Source organism: Danio rerio, chromosome 6, assembly GCF_049306965.1.
Source record: "Danio rerio strain Tuebingen ecotype United States chromosome 6, GRCz12tu, whole genome shotgun sequence".
Lineage (NCBI taxonomy): Eukaryota > Metazoa > Chordata > Actinopteri > Cypriniformes > Danionidae > Danio > Danio rerio.
In genome coordinates this window covers 46,067,992-46,088,755 of record NC_133181.1, presented here as the reverse complement: position 1 = coordinate 46,088,755, position 20,764 = coordinate 46,067,992, and the positions used below count along the sequence as shown (strand labels likewise).

General features: G+C 33.4%; 1 long non-coding RNA gene across 1 annotated transcript in view; it reads right to left on the bottom strand.

The window, feature by feature from the left end:
- Positions 1-20,764, bottom strand: part of LOC141386340 (uncharacterized) — a 106,620-nt gene that overhangs the window by 24,640 nt on the left and 61,216 nt on the right. Inside the window, exon 4 of the long non-coding RNA XR_012408165.1 lies at positions 18,066-18,178. This is a non-coding gene — a long non-coding RNA (uncharacterized lncRNA). The remainder of the gene's footprint in view (positions 1-18,065; positions 18,179-20,764) is intronic.

Here is a 20,764-nt window from a genome sequence, read left to right as displayed (position 1 = left end):
GATAAGTTGGCGGTTCATTTCACTGGCGACCCCTGATGAATAAAAGGACTAAGCCGGAGGAAAATTAGTGAATGAATGAAGTTATGTTTGTTTGAATGATTGAGTGATTCACCTATAAAGTGTTCACCTGTTTCAATACAGGATGTTAAGAAGTAATTACTTACATGTAACAGCATTACATAATTTAATTACAAAGGAAATGTATCTTATCTGTTAAGGTTACTTAGAAAATTACAAATTACAGTTACTTATCATATTGTTAACAGTGCATGGTTAAAAGCTATGCATTTTGTATAACATTAACGAGTTGTTTGCTTGTTTTAATAAGCATGGTGTCTCCTGCAATTTAAAGGCTGTTCAGTATAGTATTTTAGTAGTTTAAGAATTTTTCCCCAAGATTTTTGGCCATAACTAATTTTGTTAGTGTTCTAAAATGTATTTAACATTTGTAAAAGAGGTGCTAGGCTTTTTATTATAGTTTTAAATCAAGTGATTGAGGATTTTGTGATTCTGAGAGTAAGTTTTAAGAGAATAATAAAAATATTATCAATTTTAATCAGTTAGATTACTTTAATAAACTAATAAAAAGTTAAACTGCTTATTTAAATAGGATAACTTGTGAAATGTAACCCTTTTGGATTTCCAAAGTAACCTTCCCAACACTCAAGATGAATCAGCATTTTTGAATAAATCACTTAAAAAAATGATCAAACTGAAAATTATGAGCTTCATTTGAAGCATCAAGTTGCTTTTAAAAGGTCATCGGATGGCAACTTCTCCTAGGACAGTTCTGGTTTATAGTGTCCTGTTGAGTACAGGAGCTCTCCACAGCTTGTAATGTGTTATAACTTGATGAGCATTTTAATGTTTGCTCATTTTCATGGTTGTTATATGCACTGTAAAATTAAAGACGAATGATGAAAAATATCTATGATGAACTAATATTCTTTCTTTGGCTTAATCATTAAGACATGAAATTATTTATTCATTCATTTTCTTTTCAGCTTAGTCCCTTTATTAATCTGGGTTCGGCACAGCGGAATTAACCGCTAACTTATCCAGCAGATGTTTTAGGCAGGGGATGCACTTTCAGCTGCCACACGTCACTGGAAAACACCCATACACTCTCATTCACACACATACACTGCAGACACTTTAGCTTACCCAATTCACCAATAGCGGATGTGTTTGGACTCTGGGAGCACCCGGAGGAAACCCACGCAAACATGGGGGGAACAAGCAAACTCCACACAGGAATGCCAACCGTCCCAGATAAGACTCGAACCAGCAACCTTCTTGCTATAAGGCGACAGTACTACCTACTAATTACTCAACGACATGAAATCAAAAACTGTAAAAAAAAAAAAAAAAAAAAAAGGAATAATAGAATAAAATAAAATAAAAATGATAAAATTATTTGAGATTTCCAGTATAGTTTGACTGCTGAACTGATAAATATATTTCAGTTTTCCACTTCAGCAATCTAATTACACTAATTATATTCTATTTTGATCACTACATTTGACAAATATGTTTATATTCATATATAAGTTTATATCCATTAGAAACTGTTAACCCAGCGCTTCTTTGATAGCAACACAGACATAACAATACAATTTTGTAGTGTTTGAAATGAATTAAGACTGGAGCTGTTTCAAAATTATCCAGCAAAAGCAGACCTGAAAGGTTTACAGTAATAGACAGTATGCCAATCATGATCATTTAGAAATAAGATTAAATTAGTTTTTAATTCAAGTTTGCAACATTTTAATGATTTATTGCGCAGCTCTATTCAAGTCCAGGTTTTTCTTTCAACATGTACAACTACTTCTTTGTTGTTGTTGTTGGAGGCCAAAACATTGATGTATAACAGTCGATGAATGTGGACATTTTAAAAGAAAAACATGCCAAGCATTTAAAAATGCCATGACACACAGTAAGGTCGAACGAAGAGAAGACTTTGACGCTTTGTGCCAATAAAAATAGCCCTGCTCTATGTGCGTGTCAGTCAAAAGCCTGAATGAAAATAAGGCCCTATATTAAATATTTGACAGAAATGAAAGAAAACAAAGCAACATCTGGCGTTAAAATTGTAATGAGTCCAATCACATGACATGTTTGCTTAATCTACGATCGCAAAGGTCTCATTATGGATACAGCGGCCTGTATTTGCAATCCAGAGACTCGGCCTTGTTAGGCTCGCACTCATTACCAACAACTCTGACAGGCCGGCGTTTCCAGAGGACTGCTATCTAGTATGCACAACATTTAATGAAACACACTTTATAAACAAATCAAACAAGGAAAAAGCGTCAACCAAATGACAAGTAACTTGGGACTGACCTTTAAAGAGATTGTTTGAAACAGAGCCAGTGCTGTAGAGCTCTGGAATGGCTTGTTGACAGCTCCGAAAAGGCCTTGCAAATGAAAGGTCTTGTTATCTTTAGTGGTAGTAAACCTATTATGAAAAATCTGCTAGCGTGGAGTGTAAAAAATAAAAAGCAGCAATTGTGGTCAATCATTTGTTTAACAAAACATGCAGGAAAATATATGCTATTAAAACATGAGGAGAATCGGGATTTGCATTACAAATGCAAATAAGAAAGTGTTCAAATTTTAGTCAGACAAAATAATAATGCAAGAAACCGATATATGCCACGCATTCAAGTGCATGCAAAACAATTGATCATTGATTTCAGCTCGCTAGAATATGAGAGCACTTGCCTCTTTTTATTCATCCAAAATGCAAATGTCACAAACGTGCTCTGATGTTATGAAGAAAAGGTATGCATTAAACATATTTATGCCAAATGCATTCATATTTTATATGGCTTTAATCAATAATTTTGAGTGAAGAAATGCAGGATCTTGACATAAAGATGTTCTCAGGTTAAAAAGGAGCTTCATTACTACAATTTCTGTGATGTCAATCATTATACTTTTATGACCTCCCTGTTAATTATTCAGTGTCAGAGGTTTGATGGAAGAGTGCACATGTACAGTATGGACTATATATAGAAAAAACTGACCATCTCCATTAGCTCATATACTGTACCTCTGATGGAAAGACATGAATATATCATCACAATTAATGAAATGAGGGCGAGTGTATAAATAAAATACATAAAATATAATAAACTTAAAATGATACATCTGCAAACTTTGTTCCCTCTCTCTATCCCTGTGTGTCATCTGCAAATCTGTAAAAATTAATAATACGATAAAAATGACAAATGCTAACTCTGTTCCACTTCTTTTTTCCTTTGTTTAACCTTAAAATAATGTAAAATCAAATTTAATTTAATTTAATTTAATTTAATTTAATTTAATTTAATTTAATTTAATTTAATTTAATTTAATTTAATTTAATTTAATTTAATACATCTGCAAACTCAGTTCTGTTTTGTGCTCTCTTCCCCACTGTGCATGTGTGCTTTTATTTGTAAACACATTTATTTAAAACCAAATTAAATGAATTACTAATTGAACAATTATTACAGCAACAATAATAATATAAAAACTCCTAATAAACTTTTTTTTCAGGTTTGTGTGCCAAATGCAAATCTGAACAGAAATTCTAAATAAAATCAATTGCAAATAAAATACCAAAAAAAAAAACAAAAAAAAAAAAACATTAATTTTCAAGGCAAACAATAATGTGACTAACATATATGTATCTAGTAATCTCATATGAAAAAAAAACAATATGACAGTTTAGGACAGCATAGTGGCTCTATGGTTAGCACTGTTGCCTCACAGCAAGAAGGTCACTGGTTTGAGTCACGGATGAGTCTGTTAGCATTTCTGAGAGGGGTTTGCATGTTCTCCCCGTGTTCGTGTTTCCTCCAGGTGCTCCGGTTTCCCCCACATTCCAAAGACATTCCAGTCTCTCCAGGATTTTGCGGGACTTTTTTTCTGATTTTTGCAGCCTAAAATGACTGATTTTGCTGTGGCTTTTCTCAAAATTAATTCATATATTATTTTTCCTTTGGCTCAGACCCTTTATTCATCAGGGGTTGCCACAGCTTAATAAACCGCCAACTTATCCAGCATATGTTTTACACAACGGATGCCCTTCCTTCTGCAACCCAGTACTGCGAAACATCCATACACACTCATTCACTCACATACATTATGGACAATTTAATTTATTCAATTCACCTACATGTCGTTGACATGTCGTTCGACAGAACGTGCGAACAAAGAACACACAGAAATGCCAACTGAACCAGCCGAGGCTCGAACCAGAGAACTTCTTGCTGTAAGGCGACAATGCTAACCACTGAGCCACTGTGTCGCACTTTCTTAAAATTTGTGATATTGTTTTGTGTTGATTTTCTGTAAAAATATATATACCACAGACAAAATTCTTTATTATAAATTTTTTATTTCTCCTAGACCCAGACATTGGGTTCTGTAACATAAAATAAAACAATTTCAATATTTCATAAGTGACCAAATAACAATTAAACTCATTAACAGATTAATGATCAAATAAAAATAAATTTCAAGTTCACACAAGTTTCTTTTACAAGAGTCTTTCTTTTTTCATAGCTTGTAGCTATTTGTCAACTTTAGAGCATGCCAAAATGCATTAAGCTATGAACAAGAACGCTAACAATCTTTTTCTATCGCTGTGAATGAGGTTTCAGACCAGCATAAAGATATATACTGATACCTACAATATTGATGTGTGTAAAATAATGATAGTATGCCTTAGTGAGGGTTGTTTGCGTCCACATGGACTTTGTTTTGTGTGAATTAGTGTCGTGATGACATAATAAAAAGCATCTAGACCCTGAATTTGCAGGACATCTGTGGCAATTTGCATGATATTGTGATAAAATTTATTAATTATAAATACAATAAAATCCAAAAAAATGTAAACAATAAAATCCCTCCAAGTCTTCATTTTCAATATTTACATTTGTGCACATGGACAGACGAGGCTGTTGAACACCGCGGCTGCAAACTCTGAAATAAGTGTTGTTGTATTCTCCACATCAAACGCACTTTTAATAAGCACATTATAAATACATCAGAAAAATCTACTCTGATATTCAGCAAACAAGTCAATCCAGGATGCGCACCATTCAGCGCTCTTTTACAGGAGTATTGCGCTTCTTCATCCAAAATAATGAAGGCCAGTGGACTAGATTTCGGGATCCCACTGCGTTCAAAGATGCCCACCATATCAAAGTGCTTTATAATGGAAATAAAAGTAATCTTTGCATCCCTTTGAAACAGAACTCGGTGCTTCTTGGGTGAAAGTGAAGAAAACAGGAGATTTAGAACTGAAGGAGAGGTACGGTCCTCTTACAGGTCAGAGCAATTGTCTGAAGAGGTGTTTGACATTGAAATGATTGCGCACTGTGTGGAGGTTTTTTGTGTGTGTGAGTGTGTTTTGATCAATGCCTGTGCTTCAGCCAAGCATGGTGTTTAGTGGAAATACTGTTAACACAAGGGTCTCCTTCTACACGCTTGCTCTCAATGTCAATGTCTCTTTCTTCCTGGCTTTCCCCTTTCTCATTCACTGTTTGGAATCTGCAAAGGTAAAAATATGGTACAAAACTACTAACGGTTTGTCACCTAATTCTCTACTGCCATGATTTTTTTTAAAATCATTAATCACTTAGTTAATTAATTATTTAATTATTTATCTTGTAATATCTGCAATTAAATTAAATTAAATTAAATGAAATTGTAAAACTGCAGATTCTGTTCTTTTATCCATGCATTTTTTCTCTTTTCATTTCCCTTGTGCTATCTGCAAATCAAAAAATAGAAACTGGAGCACTTTGAGATGTGCCTTTAAAGAGTTTAATATATATATATATATATATATATATATATATATATATATATATATATATATATATATATATATATATATATATATATATATATATTATATATATATATTAACAAATAAATCCAATCTATTATTATTAACATTTAAATTGAATTAAAATTCCATTGAACCGTTTTACTCCTTATGTGCTAATCTTAAAATAAAATGAAACATTATTAAATTAAATAACAGTATAATAAAATAAAATTATAATACAAACAAAAAATTGAAAATTCTAACTTTTACAAATCTGAAAACAAAATATTATTAAATTAAATTACAGTATAATAAAAAAAAAATTGGTATCACTTTAGTTCAGGTCACAATTCATGCTATTAACTACTGGCTTATTACCTGCCTATTATTAACTCATTAACTGTTCATTAGTAGTTATAAAGTATGATCTAACTCTACATCCCTAATTCTACCAAAAACCTAAACCCAACTACTACCTGACTGTTATAAAATTGTTAATTAGTAGTTTTTAAGTTAAATTAGTAGTTCTAAATTAAAGGGTTACCACATTTATATTTTATCAGACACTTGATTTTACTTTTATTTTATTTTTTTCATTTGCAGGTAAAAAAATCTATTTTTAAATTAAATTATATATATATATATATATATATATATATATATATATATATATATATATATATATATATATATATATATATATATATATATATATATATATATTATTTCTGATGGCACAAGAGAACTCGAAGGTAAACTGAATTTTTTTTCTTTTTTTTTATTAAAATTTTAGGTAACGATTTAGTTTAGGTCACAATTAAAGGTATTAACAAACCATTAACTATTAACAAACCAGTACCACTACTAGCTTAATAAATTACTAATTAACAGTTTATTAATAGTTAGTGAGGTAGTAGTTGGATTTAGGTTTTGGGTAGGATTAGGGATTAAGAATTAGATCATAGTTTATAATGAACAGCTAATCTCTTAATAGTAGGCAGGTAATAAGCCAGTAGTTAATAGCATGAATTGTGACCTGAACAAAAGTGTTACTATAAATGCTAACTGTTGCAAATCTGAAAATAAAAAATAAAAGTAAAATAAAATAATCCAAAGGAAACTCTGCTATGTCCTTGTTTTTTTTTGTGTGGATGACTGTGTTTTCATCAAAATCCGTGTTTAGGGTAAATACTGTTAACAAGAGTCTCCTTTTTCACGTTTTTTTTCTCAATGTCAAAGTCTCAGTGCTGACAAACTCATCAGAGGGCCTTTTGATTTCAGACATGGAAAGATGGAGTTCTTCACTCCTTTTAGCAGCAGAACCGCTGTGAACTCCTCATATCCTCATGATTTATTAAGGACTGTGGTGGGCTGAACGCAGACCTTGCCTACAGAGATCAGGGCTGCTCTGTGTATCTTTTTCTTGCTTTTTATCCACTTTCCTAATCACCCTTTGTGTAGCTGAGCATGTGTTTGTACATTGGGCCATGGGGACCCAAGACCTCCATGCCGTTTCATTTCAATGCAATATTTATCTGTGGATGGTGGACGGTGTTGAACAATGCTCTCTAAAAGCATCTTCATGCAGCAGAGCCTCTTGGGAAAGAGAGGAAGTGTGACTCACTTGTGATGCTGGGGAAATATCTTAATGAGTGCAAATGAAAAAAGAAGTTTACATCACATGTGTTTAGATGTAATTAATTCAGGGTTTCTTTTAAATTGAAGTTAGGAAAATAAAAAATTGTAATAATTGTGAAATATTATTTCATTCATTCGTTAATTTTCCTTTGGCTTAGTTTTTTATTCATTAGGGGTCGCCACAGCGGAATGAACCACCAACTTATTTAGCATTTGTTTTACACAGCGAATGCGCTTCCAGCTGCAACCCAGTACTGGAAAACATCCATACATATTCATTCATTTAGTTTATTCAATTTACCTATAGCGCATGTCTTTGGACTGTGGGGAAAACTGGAGCCCCGGTAGGAAACCCACGCCGACATGGAAAGAACATGCAAACTCTGGCCCAGTTGGGACTCAAACCAGCGACCATCTTGCTGTGAGGCGACAGTGCTAACCACTGAGCCACCGTGTCACCCCTGCTTTCTATTTCACTATATTTTAAAATGCAATTTATTTCTGTGATGCAAAGCAGAAGTTTTTACATCATCACTTCAGTCTTTAGTGTAACACGATTCCTAAATTATCTAGAAATAATTCGGAATCAATTCTAAAACATGTATATTAAATCTAATATAAAATTGTAAAATAAAATTGAAAACGAAACACAATTTTCAGGAATTGTCAGGAGACTTCCATCAATAGAAAAATCCAAAAAACAGCATTTATATAAATGACATTGTTTTCATTTTGATAAACTGAATGCATCCCTGATCAATAAAGTTATATACATTTCTATTTAAAAATTTACATCATTGTCACGATCACCAGCAATCTAGGCCTTGCATATTACAGGGACTACAATTCTGCCACTGAAATGGACTACGACTCCCATCATTCCCTGCACTCACACACTTGGCCCAGATCCCCCTGATTGCAAACACACAGCTAAAGCTTGTGAGGACTGATTACCCAGACTATAAACACAGCACACATACACACGCGCATGCACACGCACACACACTTTTGCTCTCTTGTCAACTAAAGCTGTGTTCACACTGCACTTTTCACCCCATAGACTTTCATTCATGCGAACCACCGATGACTGTAGTAAAATCCAATTGATTCATAAATATCTACATTTATCTATTTCAACCGGTTCACTCTCGTTCCGAACAGGGATCGAACCAGTGATTCCTTCATGGGAGGCGAATGCTCTAAGGAGGAGGCTATGAAAGTGAGGCATTTACACCACATTCGTTAGCTGCCCTCCGTGGCCTTCTTAAATTTTTTTTGTTAATAAGACACTTATACACTTTAGTATGGTTGAAAAGCTTTTTACTATAGATTACTATTGTATTTTAGCACACTGAACAGAGCTAAACTGAACTGAACTGAACTTAAACACTAAAACCTGAACCACACTGTTCCAATTACTATGACCATTTATGTGAAGCTGCTTTGACACAACCTACATTGTAAAAGCGCTATACAAATAAAGCTGAATTGAATTGAATAGTTGAATTACTGATGCATGGAACCAGTGCAGTGCTATGAAACAGTAAAAATGTATGTAATCAATGCCTAATCTCTCGCTATCCTCTTTACTAACCCATGAGGGTGTTTAAACCTTTGAATAAAAATTCGAAGCAGTCACATGGGTATAGTCAAAAATGAAGCTTCGGACGTCACTGATCACATGATTATGGCTTAACCAACCCAAGCTCATTCTGAAAACGTAGTCCCGCCGAAGTTTCTGGTGACCGCGATTTACATGGCCGGAGGTACGTACGGCCGCATTTGTTTTTTTTGAGCAAACGCTACGGAGCGGTGTAACGCCGCTCCTCTTCTTTGCGCTCGCTCGCCGGCTGCGACGGCTCACTCACTTCCGTGTAGAGAGCTTTCCCGCCGCAACAAGTTTGTCCGCTTAGCCTTGCATCGTTACGTCGGCGGAGCGGAGGCCCGGAGGAGGAGGAGCCGGCCGCGGCGACAGCCGGGTTCGAGTCCGGGGAAAAGCGGTTCCAGAAATCAGGTATGATGAAAAACAGAACTCAAAAAATAAAAACGAATGAGTTCGTGATCGGGTGAGAATGCAGTGAAATCTGAAAACGCGGTCAAAGTCGGACAAGGGCTTTTGCTTTTTTTTCTTTTCTGGACGGCTTTTGTAAACCGTTGCTTGGGTTTATGTAAGGAGGAGGAGGAGGGCGGCTGGGTTGGCCGATTGGCCGGCCGCCAAGTCGATCATTTAGTTATTCAGCCAGTCGGTCAGTCGGACAGACGGTCACTCGACAGCGGCCTCCGGTGGATTTTCGCGCGAGAACAGCGCGCACGCGAACGTTCGAGACGTGAAAAATCATTGCACAGTGGCCTCTCGCGGATTCGCGAAAACAACAACTGCACAAATACGTACCCCCCCCCGACACATTTCACAGCCTCCAGAAACGTCCGAGGGGCTACGTTAACACAATGAGCCTGGGTTGAGCTTAACCAATCAAGCTCCGTTACATTGCTTCACTGCGAGATGTATCTGTTTTTCAAGTATTAAAACTTGACCTCTCTGTACAGATATTTAAAATATGGGACAATTGCTCGCTTTATTTAAATGTCTAATCATCTTGTTTAATCTCATTACGAAGCATTTCATTGTCTTGCCTTGCCCTGTTGCTTTTGGATCATCTGCATCTGCATTTGGATACTCTTTTCAATTGAACACTGACCCTTTACGATCATTCAAACGTTTACTAGCACTCTAGGCGGGGGGGTTATTGGGAGAATGGGGGGATCGCCCATATTGCACATGCCTAAATCTGCCACTGAGTGTAATACAGTGTATAATTATTAATTACTTATCATTCATTCAGAAAAAAAACACCAGTGTGTACAATAACATACTATTTTAAGTGTGAGTTATTACTGAGTTTTTAAAAGTAACATCTGATAATCAAATGTTTTTAATTCTATATTTAAAAAATTTAAAAGTCTCTTGTTTGGCCTGCAGTATCTCTGGGACAAACACTTAGCCAGCTTTGAACTCCAAGACATCACTGCAGAGTGTTTATACAGCAATTCAATTTTACCTTAGGACCCTTTAGTGCATTTGAGAAAGCAAACTAATAAAGTCTTAGACAGAGGCATGATGTCGCTGGACCTTGAGTGTTGCACAATATCTTAAAGGCACATTTGAATGTGTAATAATGTGTTGTGGTGGGTTATTGTAAATCCAAGACCCTGCGGGGCTGATGTGGGTTTATTGACTCCCTCAGATGTTTTATTTTATTTATTTTTTCTTGCCTCCAGGTTAATAGAGCAGGTTCGCAGTGGAGTAGAGAGCAGGTGTGCTCAAGATGCTCAGAATTACAGATGATCTGATCACAGTCCACGCAACATCTGATCGTGTTCAAGTATTAAACTCGCAATGCAAGAACAAAGTGGTTAAACTCAAACGCAGATGCGTGAAGCGGAAATCACGCTCTCTTTTATCCACATTTCTAAAAACACCAGAGTTTCCAAAAGCAGAGTTAGTGCCAACAAACACGTCTTACTCAAACTCATGACAGCCAACAAGAACAAAGAGTCTAGGACAAGTTACTTTAGAGGTTGTTTATAAAAATAAAAGCGATCTGGAGTGGTATTAGTATTGATTTTCCTGCCAAAACATAATCTTGTTTTGCCATTGTAATTGTGATGTTAACATCAGAACGCGCCGCTTTTCACCCAAATGCTGCCAAGTAATGATGTTTACCCTCTGACGGGCTGATAGTGGCCATGACGACGCGCTCCACAATTAGACAAGCGTAATCCCACCTTTAAACATGAGCGCAGTTCATCACCTCAGCTCTGAGCGAGCGCATGAACAAGGCTGAAAGGGTTGAGCTCTCGGTCACAGTTTAAAACATAAGCCTTTTTTTGAGTAAAACAAAATTATACAACGCAGCTGTGAGACCTGCGGCAAAACAGAAATAATAGGTTTAATTTGATGCAGAATGTTTGCTGCAAGTAATAGAAACTTTACACAGAGGTAAATATGATTCAACTTCGCTCCAAAAAAATATTTTGGCTGGTTGTTCAATGTACTTATCTAAAATAAGCTGAATAAACATAATTCTTGAGGGTTGTTTTAGACAATCTAATTGTTTTGTTAAATCCACTTAAATTTGCAAAAACAATTACGTTAACTTCATCAATTTGTGTCAGGACAGCATGAAGGAATTAAAACCCAGCATTTTTTTTACAGTTATGTCTGTCTTTGGATTTTTTTTAATCCATTTTTTTGGTGTGTATCTTTTTAATTATTAATAATGTATTAATAAGTATTCCTTCGAAAATCAATTTCACTAAAACAAACAAATCAATTATTAATTTTACCAGTTCTTTCAAAAACCATGTAAAAATATTATTTCATTGGTCACTTCGGTTCAGAAGTGGAACAAAACAAGACAATCATTCGATAAATGGATTTGTACAAAACAGACTGCTTCTGGAACAAAACGATTGAATCATTCATTCAATATGTTCATTAAAAAAGTATTTATTTAGGAAGTTCTTTCAAAAATATTTATTTAATTTGTTACTTTAATCCATTTTCATCAAAAATGTTGATTCGCTCTGGAACAATCAAGTTTACCCAGTGGATTTGTTTAGAACACAGGCTGATTCATCAACAAAACAAATGAATCATCCATTTAACAGGTTCATAAAAAGAAGTAAATAGTTTAGGAACAAACATGTGAATCATTCAATCTTTTTAAAACACTTAGAGAAAAAAATTAATGATTCATTCACTGCAAAAATGCAGATGAATTTAGTAAGAAACACTTAGTTGTAACTAACAACATAATTTTTTGCAAACAATTCATTAAATGCAGAATCCTTTACAAAACATGTGAATCATTCTCTCAAGTGATTAATTCAAACACAGTGATTTGTTCTATAACAAAATAACTGAAACATTAGCTCAACTGATTCATTCAAAAATGCTGAGTCATTCAGAAACAGAAAAGTGAGTCGTTCGCTCAAAAAGCATTTCAGTTGGTATATTCTGTAAATCAAGCTATATGTAATTAATTATGTATAGTTCCAATCCTAATGTATGGGAAAATAATCTAAATATGTATTACATTTGTATTGTTTTGATGCATGATTTCTTTTTTGTCTCTGACCCACATGCACCTAAAACAATCAGAACATTATAATCCCAATACAGTTATAGTACACCAATAAAGATATTATAATAGTATAATTATTTGTATAACTATATATATTTTAACTAGATATATTCTGTCTAAAATCTAAATTGTTCATTATATACATCTTTATTGTACTTGATTCTGATTCAGGTCAACACACTATTCTAAGGTGTGTTATCTCCCAATAACAACTGATTAAACTAATAATTTGGGTATTACAAGTCACATCAATGATATTGGCAAGTAGCTGTTCAATAAGCAGGATAATGTTCAACCAGTCAGTTGTTTTGGCAGAATAAAGCCCAAAAGGCCAGTCAGATATCACAAGGAAATGTAACTATTTTACATATTGCCAGAAAATTGTCTAATTTGTACACATTTATATGGTTTAATATGCACAAGCAAACCCAAGCCATAAATCCAATTGTCACTGAGAGATGAGCACATCATATTAAAATGAGGTCATACAAATTCACATGAATTAGCTACTAAATCAAAAGTTATGAATTACCATCTATATGTACATTACAGAATGAGCCAGGGTTGCAACCAACTACCTCGTATTTATAAGATATATATTTGATATATCAAATGTTGGTTAGAACAACTGCCACATTTAAACAAAGTAAACGCTTTGAGATTAAAAAAAATTAATGTAAGTTTCTCTACACCTCTTTTTCAAGCAGACTTGACAACAGATTGCTTTCTGGGCAGTAAAGTCTATTAAAGCACCCTCAGACTAACCAAACGAACCAAACTGTGCTGACAAATGGACTTGGGTGAGCACCAAAACCTCCAGTGTGAAGCACCATTAGGCATCTTTCGGATGAGAGGCCTTGCAGAGTAAATAAATAATTGGTGGCTCTGCCGACGAAGCATTTCGTAAACTGCTGTCAGTTTCTTTGACAGCATGCTAGCATGATCACTCAAACACATTTCTAGCCTCAGCACCGGCTTTCCTCACGACAAAACAACAGAAAAGCAGGGGGAAAAGAGAAAAGGCGAGCCCCCATTCCCCAAAAGCCCACCACAGACGCCATTTACTCTCCCCCTCTGCCGTGTTAACAGAAAAACTTCATTTGGCATGTATTGTTAAAATTTTTATTAATGGCAATTTGTGTCACTCTGACAGGCCTCTTCTGGAGAAAACATCCAGGCCTTGTACAAATCTATCACTCAAGTTGTCAGAAAAATTTGTTCTCATGCAATATGGATAGGTTGTGTGCTGGAGAGAGAGACGGCAGGATCTGCGTTGGGAGACTTCTCCATAAAGGAGGTCATGCTGCTCGTATCGGGAAACCTCAATCGCAAACAAATGTTTTATTTAGTGTACTTAAGCGTTGTTTACTTGCAGCTTGCTCTCTCTCTTTATCTCTCTTGCTTTCTTTCGATCTCTCCACATCCATCTCTCGTCCCCCTGGTGCCTTTCAGTGTTTTTCTTAACCAGCGGTGTCATTTGAAATGATGATAAACTCATGTTGACAAAACCCTCATTTATATCTTTGAGGAGACGAGGGATGAAAGCCTCATACTGTCACTCCTCACACACAAATAAAGCAACTCTGCTCAAATTGATATTAAATAACCTTCAGTATCCAGATAATCCAATTATAATTTTGCTTGAAGGTTTATGCATTTAAATATGGGTAGCTTCAGCTTTGCATTTCATATGGCATATGAAAAATCTGTTTTTATGGATTGGTTAGTCTATTAAGCCTTTAGGCAAAATATGTTAAATGAAAAAATTTAGAAACATTAAAGAGCACATATATGAAAAGTTTTTATTTATTTCATACATCAGGCTTTTTGGCTTATATATATAGCATATATATATAGCATATAGCTTATATAATAGGTATGAGTTATTATTATTACTATTATTGTTATTATTATAATTATTATTATTATTATTATTAAATATTTTGCTGTGATTTGAAAATCGGGGCTATTCAACCAAATATTGGCTTCTTAAAGGTGTCATATGATGCTTTAATTGAAGAAGAAAAATTGTTCTCTGATATTTATATAGTATGTGTTTTGTGGCTAAGGTAAGTTAAAAAAAATCTCCAGAAATGGTGTTAAATGCTCATTTATTACCCTATAAAAAATACAGAATAATAAGGTCCTTATTGACCTTATTTGGAAGGGTCATTAATATTAACAAGCTTTCCTCTGATGGAGCTCTCAGTATTTGCGCTTTCTCTCTGTCTCTTTCTCATACACACAAACAGTCCAATGTACTCTGAAACAAACATGCAAAATAATCATGCTTCATGTTCATGTAACATCTCATTTTTACGAGGTGGGTCGTTAGCTCAAAGCTCAACCCCCAACCTGGAGGATCAGGACACACATACACTACAGACAATTCAGCTTACCAAATTCACTTACAGCACATGTAAGGGAAACTGAAGCATCCGGAGGAAGCCTACACAAACACAGGGAGAACATACAAACTCTACACAGAAATGCCAACTGACCCAGCCAAAACTCAAACCAGCGACCTTCTTGCTCGCTACCCACTGTGCCACCAAGCTGCCTATACACCAGACACACTAACCTGAGATAAAATATAGACTAAATTATAAATAAACTAAACAAAAGATACAGACAGACAGAGGAGTACTGTGTTGTGTTAAAGCTATAATATAAATGTAAGCACAGAAAATAATTAATGTCAATAAAATATAATACTCAGAAGTCTACATGTGTTTGTTACCTAAAATTACAAACATATCTGGCAAACTTCCCAATAAACATGATACATTAACAAAAGATACAAATAAATATGCATTATGCCTCTTAGGGGTGGTGCTGAAAAATGTTTTAGTCTGTTTATCCAGCATTTTGCATTCTAACAAGCTCTAGAAGAGTCGTTTCTAGATAGAAAACAAATTGCTGAAGCTGGCTCCCACCGTGTCTCCCATTTTCAAAATAAGAGTCCTGCGTTCATGGTAAGTTTAATATAAACTTTGGTAAACATAAAGTATTGGAGATAAAATTATCAAATTATAATTATCTAAAATTATCAGTGTTATAATCTAAAAATGCACCCTGGGGCGTGCATATTAATGATCCTGTCTGCAACATATCAGTCTGTGTTTTGACTAATGATTTCTTGATGACGCGGCTGCTCATCAGGTCCAAATGATATAGAACGTGACAAAGTGCATGCAAATATTGAGGCCATGCTAATGAATAGCCCCATGAGTGACACAACAGTCTGTATTGTGTCCTGATTGGCCTGTTGTCCACTGGGATTTTACACTCGCAGAATTTACATAAGAACGAGGAAACAAGGGTGTTTGAAGCTTACAGTATAGCCATTTCCATGTACTGAACTCCTATTATTCGACTATGCCTAAATATTTCAGAATTTCTTATTAGGACAATATTATATTATAATATTATAGTTGCTTCAGTCTAGTGTGTGTTAATCTTGAAATATTAAAAACAGTATAAAAGTTATGGTAACACTTTAAAATAAAGACTATTACACATTAATTCATCCTTAAATAATGCAAGGATAATAATGAGTTGATGTATGACTCATCAATTGCTAAACCATTCATTAATAATACATCAGCAACTAATAAAGTATCTATCTGATTAAACATTTTAATAATATATGAATGATTACTGCTTATACGTGTCATCATTTATTATTATTTTTATCAACCTACAGTACTGATTAATAGTGGAAATGGATGTGGTAATTACCACAGTGGGTGACAGTTGTATATTTTGACTTCCAATTGTCTGCTTTATTTAATCATTAACTTGTTTTTTTTTTTAATTAGGTCCCAAATATAAGAAAAGATTTATCAGAAAAATAGATGGTTTGCATTTGACCTGAAGGGCAAATTTTCTTTATTATATATATATATATATATATATATATATATATATATATATATATATATATATATATATATATATATATATATATATATATATATATATATATAAACTATTCTATAACAGCAAAATAGTTATAATAATAGGTCCTAGAAATTTGAGTTTTATATTTAAAATGATATAATGTATTCCATATAATTTGTTATAATTATAATTATTATACTATAATAATATATTATATTACCATATTTGATATAATTGTATTAAAATCAAATATTTAATAAAATTAATGTTCCCACTTTATATTAAGTGACCTTAACTGTACTTACATCAAAAATACTGTAAATACAATTTACTTTCTATGGTCTTGAGGAGGGATACGGGTCGGGTTAGGAACAGGGTTGGTTGTATGGAGAGTTTTAAGGATGGGTTAAAGTATAAGAGCAGAGATAACAAATCCATATTTAAAAATATAGATATTGGTATTAACATTCATAAACCAGTCTTTTTGTGCTTAAGCTTTTAAACAAGTATTAATTTAGCTTTGTACCTTCTCTACTTTCATCTAATTTTTCACTCCAAGTGGTTGACCAACAGTGACAAGAGTGACAACATGAATACCGGCTAAACAAAGGAGACACTTGTACAAGAAAACACAATGACAAACAATGGATTGTAATTATATGACATGAAGTGCAGGCTTACGGGCCGAGCAGCAGAAATAGAAGCGGAGGCATTGAGAAACACTCTCCTCCTCAGAAGAGGTCATTAATCATGGAAATGTGTCCGTGGTTATGAAGTGACATATCGCTGCTCTTCCTGCTTTCTTTAATTGTGGCCGCTCTGCCTGCTGGACCACTGGCTCAGAAGCTCTCACTCACTACAAGCATTGTTTCTTCCTGCCTGCTTTTTTTTTCTCTGATCGTAAACTGTTTTATTTGCCCTACTTCTACTTTGGAGTTCTTCTCTTAAAAATCTAGGGTTATAAAATTAATGGTAACACTTAAGTTACAACTCAAGGTATTAACTAACACTATAGTTTAACTAAACTAATTAACTGTTTATTAATTGTTAGTAGAATAGAAATCAGGTTTAGGTTTTGGGTAAATGATTAGGAATGCAGAATGAGATCATACTTTCTAACAACTAATGAACAGTTAATATCTTAAAAATATTTAACATTAGTTAATGGCATAAATTGTGACCTAAACGAAAGTGTTACCAAATGAATACTTATCATCAAATGTTCCCAGTTAATTGATTTCATTGAGAATTACAAGTATTTTATGCATTACAAGTTTTATGAAATGGTATATGCAAATGAGGCATTATTTCATTATATATGCACAGATTTGCATACATTTCTAATACATTTTCCAAACATTGGATGAAGTCAGGTTTTGGACATCTTGTATTCAAATTTATTTTGTGAATCTCTTTTTTTCATTAAACACCAACATAGGCTCATTTTTAAAACATACCCCTATATACATATTTGGAGATTGTGTCTTTAAAATGAATGCTATAGGCTGGTATGACGCTGTTCCTTTTTCCACAAGCAGTTGATCACCTACCTCCATATGGACGGCTTTCCTGCTGTCACCATTTTGTCCAGTGACTTGCAGATATTGTACATTGGTGGACTTGAGACGTAGAAAACAGTTGACTTTGATGACGGGGTTCAATGCTGGCAAAGAACGAAAAGCAGATAAGACAAAAACAAAAGTCAAAAAAGAAAATAAACAAGTAAATAACAGTTTAAGAATGTGGTAAAATCGGAAAAGGTGATAAAAATCTGGGGGCTTTTGAAAACAATGTCTAAAATGGCTGCGTTTAGAGAAGAGGGTGGGCAAAGACGGGGTAGTTTCTTTTGAAAACATTATTGGTTGGGTTTAGGGAAGAAGGGTGGGTCAGTCGATCAGTCGACAGCGGCCTCTGGTGGATTTACGTGAGAAAAGCAGGCACAAATAGCACTCATGAGAGAAATTTGAGATCTCAAATAGCATAAACAGCGGCCTCTGGTGGATTCACGAAAACAAAAAACAGTAAAAATACTTACCTCCTGGGATGTATTTGGTGCTCTCCAGAAATGTATATAGGGCTACGTTTTTAGAATGAGCCTGGATTGTAAAATACGATAATATTTCAGAAAATAATTCAGAAAATACTAAAAATGCAACTAGTAAAGTGTTTTTTTTTAAATAAAATATATTAGCAAGCAAATTCTGTATGACCATATCATTCCTTGTAAATCTTGAGTAAACTCAACTTAAATTGAGTTGTCAAATCTAAACTTATTTTTCAACTTAGTTTGAAGTATGAAAGTGCTGCTGAAGTGGAGATTTGTGGCTCAGTGCTGGAGAAAAATGTAAATTACAACAAAAGAAACATGAAAAGTGTATTTTGAATATTTGAACTTTTGCTATCAGACTGAATAAACTTTATTAAACATCCCAAAATCTCAAAATTGACAGGTGTGTAAAAATGCAGTTTTTGCCTGAGGTTTCTTTCTTTGGGTCTCTTAACTTTACTTCTCCTCTAATACTATCCATTTTTAAATTGACCTTGAGTGTTTAAAATCTCGAGTCAGTGAATATGGGTGGAACACAAAACAAGCTATTACATAAAACCGAAGAAGAAAAAACGAAAATGAAAGACGTTTTTTTGGGTCCTTCAGTATATTACACATCTTCTTAAGTCATATGAGTGAATGATGTGGTGAGGTGGTCAAAAAGTAAGCTGATACTCATTGAGCACAGCTTTAAAATTAAAGAAGCTGAAGGTCAACCACAGACTGACTAACAATAAATATAAATTTCTGTCAGCAACTTACATTTAAAGGTGGATTTGATGGAAAGATTTTAAATATAATTATGCCTCAGATCATGACTTAATATACCATAATATTAATTTATATATATATATATATATATTTATTATATTGTTATATTTGTGCATTTGTTGAAGCTAATTTCAGCCACAAGAAAAAATGTTCTTTAGTAAATCATAATTGAAATATAAAGTTAAATTCTTTTATTATGCCTAATAATATATTTTTAAAAACATCAGAATTTGTAAAAAGTCAAAATTACAATAATCTAAATTATCGCTTAATATCTAATAACAGGGTTTTATATCACAATTATGACTAATTATCTAGTAATTTGGACTATGATATTTTAAAATAGGCGTTTGTTAATGTATTAACATGAACAATGAACCATACATGTATTACAGTTAACATTAACACTCATTGTTAATTTTAGTTAATGAAAATAAAGTCATTCTTTGTTCTCATAGAGCAATAACTAATAATAACAAGCATAACTTTGGATTTTAATAATGTATTGGTAAATGCAGAACCATGATTAATAAATACTGTACAAGTATTGTTCATTCTTAGTTCATGTTGGTATATACATCAATTAATATAGCTTTATTGTAAAGTGTGACCTTATGGGATAATTCACAATTAGGATAAATTTAAAATGGACTATAAAATGACTAAATGATAATATAACTAATACATTTATCTAAAAAAACTATTTTCCAAAATATTAATTCATTCATTTTCTTTTCGGCTTAGTCCCTTTATTAATCTGGGGTTGCCACAGCGGAATGAACCGCCAACTTATCCACCATATGTTTTACGCAGCGGATGCCTTTCACCATCTCTGGGAAATTTCCAAAATATTAAAAAAGTTGAAATGATGACATATTTTATAACCGATCCCAGACTTTTTATTTTATAATCTGGTAATTTATAATTTTAATATTTTAATATATTATTATATTCATAATTTATTCATATTTGATAGGTTTTATATTTATTATTGTAATTAGTTGTTAACATCAATAAGTTATTTAACATTTTTTCTTCTAGAGAAAATCGCATTTGTTTTATTTCGGTGGGAATAAAAGCAGATGTACATTTAAAAAAAAATTTTAAGGTAAGTATTATTAACCTCCTTAAGTAATTATAAAAAATTATTAATAATTAAAATGTGTATTATAGTTATTCATTTAATTAGTTGTTAACATCAATAAGTAAGTTAACCTAATTGACCCATAATTAGAATGTTTAGATCATAATAGCTCTCTCAGTGTTGACTGTTGGTGTAATAATTCTCACATTTTGCTTAAAATTATGTTTACAAAATATGCTTGACACTGACAGACATGGTTGCTTTAATACAATTGTTAATATATTAGAAATTAATATAGTTTTAAGGTCAATATCATTAGTTCCCATAAGCATTTTTTCCCGACTGGC